This window comes from Etheostoma spectabile, chromosome 5 (assembly GCF_008692095.1).
Source record: "Etheostoma spectabile isolate EspeVRDwgs_2016 chromosome 5, UIUC_Espe_1.0, whole genome shotgun sequence".
In the NCBI taxonomy this organism is placed as follows: Eukaryota; Metazoa; Chordata; class Actinopteri; order Perciformes; family Percidae; genus Etheostoma; species Etheostoma spectabile.
Window position 1 is genome coordinate 21,771,920 of NC_045737.1, and position 7,852 is coordinate 21,779,771.

The window sequence follows — 7,852 nt, forward strand, 5'->3', positions numbered from 1 at the left end:
AAGGGGTCCGTCCGTCCCAACTAACGTTACGGTCCAGAGCCGCAACGCTAGATACGTAACACTAATCTACTACAGAAGTCTGTGTCTGATCTAATGTCATTTCCACTATACACTATATATTATATATACTATGTTCTTGGATACACAGAGTTTGTTGCTAGTGTGCGTGACATGCAGGTCTGATCAGTTTATAAAACTAACGAGCTGGCCCGCTAGTTGGTCACAACCGGAGTAATTTAGAGTAAGCAACATGCAGTCACTGTCATACACTTTAGGCTGGATTGATATTATATGACTACAATGGTGTCATGCTAGTCAACCAGCGTATGTCTACCTAATTTCCCTCTCCAGAATCACTTCAGAGGAGTAACGTTAGTCACAACGCTTACTTGCTTTGGTGTTTGTAAAGCATTAAAGTTTAACAAAGAATGGTTCACATTAGAAAAGATCCTTTTTCACTTTTATCTTCAATGTAGATGCACTCCCCTACAACATCACCGCAGTGGTTGAGAATGATTTATTATTTCCAAATAAGGCTATTTATCGCAATGTCAGTTTTTCCCAATATTGTGCAGGCCTAGTGTGCTTGCTTACCCTTAACGTTTGTGTGTACATATTGTTGGTGTTGGGTGTGTGGGCCTTTGTACCAAGCATTCTACACATGCCTGTGTGTGTGTGTGTGTGTGTGTGTGTGTGTGTGTGTGTGTGTGTGTGTGTGTGTGTGTGTGTGTGTGTGTGTGTGTGTGTGTGTGTGTGTGTGTGTGTGTGTGTGTGTGGTGTGTGTGTGTGTGTGTGTGGTGGTTTGGGTATCCCGGTGTGTTTTTAGGAATTCATTCTGTCAGTTCTGGAACCCACTGCCTCCTCTGTCTCCCGACAAAACAAAGCAAAAGCCCAGTTTGTTTATTGTTTTGCCTGCCTTGTTTTTCTTTTGATTGTTGTCAAAGTTCCCACCCTCTCCCCTTGCGTAACAGCATACACTCCACTGCAGCTATGCTATTATTTACTCCCTATGGTTTTCAGAGTTTAGATTATATTAGATTGAGAATGAGAGTGTTGTCAAAAGGCCCCTTAGTAAAGGAAGCAGAGTTAAGAGAAATAAAATATTGTTGGAATGTAGGCCTGTTCATTCCAAGTGTTTTCTCCAAATGACTGAGTGACATGTCGGCTCCTTCACATGTACTTGGGAAGCCCCTTGCGGTACAGGAAGGGTTTTTGATCATGCCATCTCTTGTATTTTATAAATCTTAACAGGTTTGGAAAACAAATTCTCTATACATAATATATTTGGGAGAATAAGACTTTGTCTGTGTGTGTTTGTGAGGGCCTGCATGTGTGTGCACATATCTGCTTGTGCTCATTTCTGTTATAAATAACAGTGCTGATTGACAGTTTCCAGTGTTTGGGTTTGACAGCTCTTATTTGTTGTAGTCGACAGGCTTTTTAGTGAATGGCTGACGTTTTGAGGTCCCATGTCTGTCACTGTGCTTTGGCTACAGGGCACTTCTGTGAATGTGGATACCAGTTGATGGTGCCTCCCTTTCAGCATCAATGCACAGTGCATATGTGGCTCCTACAGGCTGTTGTTTTAAACGGCTCTGGGCTCAAAGGGTCATGGGAAGATTAAACATGGTTGTTTTCTAAACTATTGATTTCTTCTTTTTTATATTGACTGATAGTTGTGTAATGGCTGGCTGCAGTGTTTGCTGAATAAATCCATAAAAGTGACATAAGATCAGCTGGATATTGTGGACTGATATAGTTGATTAACAGAAAAACCCAAAGCTATTGAAGATGTTCAACTTGTCCCATGTGATTGTTCAGTTGTACATTGTATCATCTAAACCAACCAACCAACCACGCATACGGTAATTGTGATGTGACAAGTTAATCAGCTATAGTACAATTGAGTTCAAATCACGGGTTTTAGGCTTTCAATTATGCCATTCACAGAAAATACAGTTTCTTTACTGCCTAGAGCTTTCACAAAAGGTCACTTTTTGTAGTAAGAGTCACTTTCTCTTGATTGGAAAACTGGCTGTTACTACGTCTCTCTTCACATGCACTCTACTGTTAAATGCAGCACGCTGATTCCTGTTTTTTGGGGGTTGCAATATAGGTATTGAAAAAAACAATCTCACCTCAAGCTCTTCTAGGGCTTTCGTCTATATTTTCTATGGTACGATTGGGTTGATTGGACCTTGGAGTGAGATTGTTTTGTCAGTTGTATCAAATTGTAGGAAGTCACAAGTAAAATAAATGGAATCACGAAAGGTTAAGAATAAGAAAAGTAAATGTACCAAAGTACATTAACTGCTGGAGAACATAGAATAGCAAATAGAGATTTAATATCCTTCCGTACTATTGGAATGGAATACAAACATAAGAATGGCAGACCATTATGAAACATTTAAAAGTATATGACATAAACCTCCCCAGTAGTTTGGCACCTGAGAAAACATGTAAGTGCACAGTGGAAGTTTTAGAAGAAATACAAAGGTTTAGTGTCAGGGGCTTCGAAGAATACTCATTACACCCACTACTGACCACACACAGTTTACACTAAATCCAGTCAAAATGGTAATAGTCTGTAGTGTGTATACAGTATGTACACACTCATAATAGCCTGTCAGCTAACTGGCTAAGGGAACACCCAGCAGCATGCCTGAGTTTGATAAATGCTGGTTCTAATAGATCATGTCATTTTAAACGTTTTGGGGTCAATATTCACTATACTGTAATTGCCTTATGCCTTCCTCTTACTGTTTGTAAAACATAGTTGGAGAACGTATTAGATGTATTATATATTACATTTAGTCTGATTAGTGTGTCGTAATGAGTAGAAAGCTATTTATTAAACTCGGCATAATGCTTTGGCCAATTTGGTATCTGTTGTTCTCCTCAGATGAACCTTTGAACTCTCCAATTCCCCATCTGCGTACCTCCTCCTTCACAATGAATCAGAAGGCTTCAAACTAGAGAAGCCTCAACCGTGTTAATGAGGTACAGACAGATGGACAGAAACACTTCCAACATAAAAGAGGAGGCAGCACACCTGTAGCACTGACACAAACAACAATAATCTTTATTGAGACATTCAAAAACTGGGTTTTGACAGCAGAGCTGCCTTTTTCAGAGTGTTTGATTTTAGCAGCACACAGCTATGCAGCTTAACAAACGCACACACGCACCCTCAAGAACACCAAACACACTCTTATATAATAGAAAAGTGTGCTCATGTTTGCTTGATGTCTCAATAAGTTGTTCTTTTTACACTGAGGCTACAGATGCGTGGTTTCTCATCGTTGTTAGCCGAACTTGCATAAAAACAAAACAAAAGAGTTGAGTTATGAAAAATATTTTCATATAGCTTGATTTCTGATTTTAAAAATAAAAAAATGTTATTGATGATGACAAGAATGGTGATGCCCCCTTGATTCCACATGATTAACTGTTTGTGGAACATATTAGCTGGCGTCCTCATACCACAATTTTATTTGTGCTGTTACCTGCATGCACACCCAGTGACAGAAATCCTCTGTGACAGAAGTCTTCATTAAATAACCCCCACTGATCATCCATCAGCAAGATGGCTGAATGCTGCTCAGACAGCCAGAGAAGCTTGTGAATGTAGGCTGGCACAAAGACAGAGAGGAGGACAGGCAGCCAGGTTGGCAGACATGCATGTACTGTAAGCTAACTGACAAACAGTAATGACAAATATACTATGGTTGCTGTAAGATGACCGAGTAACAGCGAAGCAGTCAAGCATGCAGACAAGTTGATAGACCACATAGAAAGATAGGCCAGCAGTCACTCAGTCATCAGGTTTTAAAAAAAGATGTGTGTACCCATAGCAACATAACAGTGTAACAGCAAGGATTTTAGATCTGTTTTGGGATTAACAATGGTCTAACGTGTGATGAAACCAGAAGAACAAAGAAGTGTGTGTGTGTGTGTGTGTTAATTACAGTAAAGCATCCAGGAAAAGGAGGGAATTTGTTATGGTTGTGTGCGAGTGTTGAGGGATAAAGGGTTGCCAAAATCCGACAGCTCAGCCTCATGTGCATGCCGCCTCTCTTTCTGCCTCATTGTTTGTCACTGTCAGGCAAAAGTCAACGACCAGGCAGCGGCAGAGAAGCTCCAATTGGACAAACCGTCAAGGAGCTCACAGTCGCAGAAGACACATAGCAAAGTCACAGAGGACCTATAATGTAACACATTCTCTTTCTGCTGAGCACTCAAGCAGGCAAAATTACTGTAACCCTTTCTTTGTTTTCATTCAGAACTTTCACACTCACATTTGTTCAAATTTATTCATTGTAGTCGAATAGGTATAAAGTGCAGCACATTTTTATGCATTTTTGGAAAAAGTGCTAATTGTGGTAGCGTACATATTTTTATTTTCAATACTGCCAAAATCAGCTGATTCGTTACAGATTTTGGAAACATTTATGCGATATGTCAAGGCCTGAAAGAACAAACACACTTTACACTTTGCGTAATTAACAATAGAGCATGAAGCTGTTCTGGGTTGTTGTTCAACAGCTGTCCTGTTTTTTTGTTTTCCTGCTAGTTTAGACCTTGTTGTAATGTGACATCATTTCTGGATGAGGTGACAAGCTCTAGGTTGTCTACATAGGCACCTAGGTAGCACAGAGGAAAAACACCCTCAAACTTGACTGGAACACAACACGTTTTACAGCAACGCACTCTGTTGGCCAATCAAGTACATGCAAGAGCACTTACCTGATTACTTACCTGATTACTTTGTAATAAAAACAGCATATTATTAGCATATTCTAACAGAATTGCGAAATTCTCATAGTGTTGTAAATGACTGTCCAGTGCTTTGGTGTTGGTAAGCCTCCAAACTCACTGATGTATTGCTTAAACAGGTCAGGACCCCTTTTAATCTCATCATTGCTATCTGAAAGCCACACACCAACGCAGCACCTTGCATTTTCTTAATGTACACCTATTAACAGTCTAAAAGAGGGCGTTAGCAATAACTAAAAATGATGATTTGCTACATGCATGCAAGCAAGTAAGCTAACCATATTTTTTTAAAGGACTTTTCAGAACAGAAGTTACAATGTGCTTTAGAGGGGGAAAAAAAGAAAAGAGATGGAGATAAAAGAGACAGTGAAGACAATATTCAAGCAGAATTAAGTATAAAATAAAAGGTATAGAATCAAGACAGAGAGCCAAAGAAAACAGTGTTTTTTAATAATGATAATATAGTTAATCATGTTATTGTACCCTGTTCTGTGAAGCAGATTCTTCTGATGTAATGAGACAGTCATATGCAAGCATATAACAGAAAGGTTTTTGAATTCTTAAATGTTGATCTACACAGGGCTGTCTATCTATCCTGTCAACTCAGAAACTTCTCTACCTTTCTCCAAGACACACAAACTTGTACCCAAGTCCACATGACATTTGACTAAACTGCGAAAGATTGATTGACACTTGTTGTCAACACTTGAGCCTGATTTGCTTCACTTCGTGTCTGTCTGCTGTGGACTTTGCTTTGATATTTTAAGATTGCTTTACCCGGCAGCTGGTTTCACACATCGAAAAAGTGTTGTCCTATTTTTCTTTTGCTCTCTCTGTGAATTTATAGAATGCTTGGTTGTTATATCATGTTTGAATTCAAATTTCTGGATATAGAACCAGAGATGTGCAGAAGTAAATTTTTGGAAGTCCAAGTCGAGTCTCAAATCTTTGAAGGGCAAGTTCAAGTCAAGTCTCAAGTCTTTCTGCCACAAGTCCAAGTCAAGTCTTAAGTCTCAGGCCACCAGATCTGTCGCTAACACTGCATTGTTACATTTTATGAATTCAAAGCATGTGCTGTAGCTACTATCAATACAGTCCAGTATCTAAATCAGTTGTAGGATAACTTTATGGGGTCTACTTATTCTAGCCCTCGGACCTGGTGAAATATTAGCCTAAGTATGTTACATCATATGGAACTATAGAGAAACAATTTCCTTCTTCCCAGCATTAGCACCATTTATTTTCTGAGTGTAAGTAAGCTCAGTGAAACTGAGTCCAGCGCATAGGAGACCCTACTCAGAGGAGGAGAGGTAAGTGAGGCCAGTGTCTCAACGACAGGTGACACGGATCCGCTGTGCCACGCACGGATAAAATAATGAACTAGTAAATTGGACTACAGTAACAGAACTATGTGCGTAATCAAGACAGTCAAGACGGCTCAGTGTTTGGTGGACTGGGTACACCTTGTTCACTTAATAGCTTACAAACCATTCACGGGTTCAGTTATCATCACATGAGTTTGCCCACCCGACACAGTATCCTGGGGAGATGGATCCGTGCATCAAGGATGCAACTACTAACTATAAAGAAACAATGTGCCTTTTCCCAGCATTTGCACAACACTTTGCTGGTTAGCTTGTTACCTGTGACGATATGTGCTAAATGTAACAGCTCTTTCACATTAGCAAGAGACTGATGTATTTGGATGCGTTTTGAATGCCTTATGAAGTTTGACGTTGTTGATCTGGCATCATTTATCTTGGTGCCACACACCTTGCATGTAGCTGTTTGCTTACTGCCACTGTTTAGGAAGTTATTGAAAGCAAAACTAATGACAAAAGGCACTCCGGGATGACTTGGTGTCCTCAATGCATTTTTTTTTTGTATGTGAGTGCGTGCACATAGACATAGCGCATGCGTTTACGCTGCACATTATGGCAAAGGGCAGGGGACATCTAGCTTGTCATACGTTTCCCCAACGTATATGCGCCAATAAAAGAAAATAGAATAGAAATACTTGAATAAATTAGATTTAAAAAACAATAATTGCATGTAAACAAGTTGACGAGTCTCAAAGCTGGAGTCCAAGTCAAGTCTGAAGTCTTTTGGGTTGAGTTGCTTCAAATCTGAAGTCAGCTGTTTGTGCAACTTAAGTGCGACTCGAGTACGAGTCTCAGACTCAAGTCCCCATCTCTGTATAGAACAAATTATTTCTGTCAGTTAATTCTGTATAGTTTGATTTATAGTTTGTTACATTAAAAGCTCCCTTGGATTATCACCATTTTTACATTTGTTTCATTGTGTCTCTTCACTTTCTCCTTTTCACTTTGCCGCTCTATTTCTCCCCCCCCTCATTATTTTTGTCAATCATCCCTTCCTTATCTTTTACTCCCTCTCCCTTTCCTTATTCCCTTTCTGCCTTTGTATTTATTTCTTGATAAAAGCAGTTTTGGCAAAGCACTCAGCAAAAGAAATTCACTGCCTTGACAAGTATTTCAAATCCAAGCTATTCTTGAGGCAAATAATTGATGAAGAGTGCCTTTTTGCGTCCGCTCAGCCCCATTCAAACACTCTTTGTGGTATGAAAATACAACTGCTCGATGGCGTACACATGTGGTCTTATATAAACTGACATTACTGACTCCAGTAACCACTTGATGGGATAAAAGCACCGCTTGTAGAGCGTCTACATTTTTTTCACCAATTGGATTATATTGATTTGTTCACTCACAAAACCTCTTAAAGCTTAAAATCTTAAATATTGGCCTCCACTTAACATCAATGCAGCAGTTAAAGGTTGTTAACCCTGTGGACCCGAGAGGCTCGTCCACGAGCAAAACAGCACCTCTAATTCATAGTTTAATCATTTAATAACCATAAAAGATAAAAACTTACAGATTGTTGCGGCTAAAAGCTAACGAGTTAGCGGTTACCGAGGTCTCATTGGGGTCTTTGTAGCCTCTACAGGTGATTTTCTATCCAGCCTAGAACTTGTGCCCTTTTTCAGGGTAGTTGAGCATTAAATCCAAACTGTTACATACAAGATTTTTCCACTTGATGTCCATAATTCATCACG

The 7,852-nt window shown here is 39.6% G+C and overlaps 1 protein-coding gene across 2 annotated transcripts in view; it reads left to right on the forward strand.

Moving 5' to 3' along the window:
- The window catches only part of commd10 (COMM domain containing 10), a 61,207-nt gene that overhangs the window by 43,854 nt on the left and 9,501 nt on the right, over positions 1–7,852 (forward strand). The window contains exon 6 of one of the 2 annotated variants that reach the window (XR_004331949.1): positions 2,903–3,000. The exons of the other annotated variant lie outside the window; for it this stretch is intronic. The gene's annotated coding sequence lies outside the window, so the exon portion shown is untranslated. The remainder of the gene's footprint in view (positions 1–2,902; positions 3,001–7,852) is intronic. 2 annotated transcript variants of the gene reach the window in all.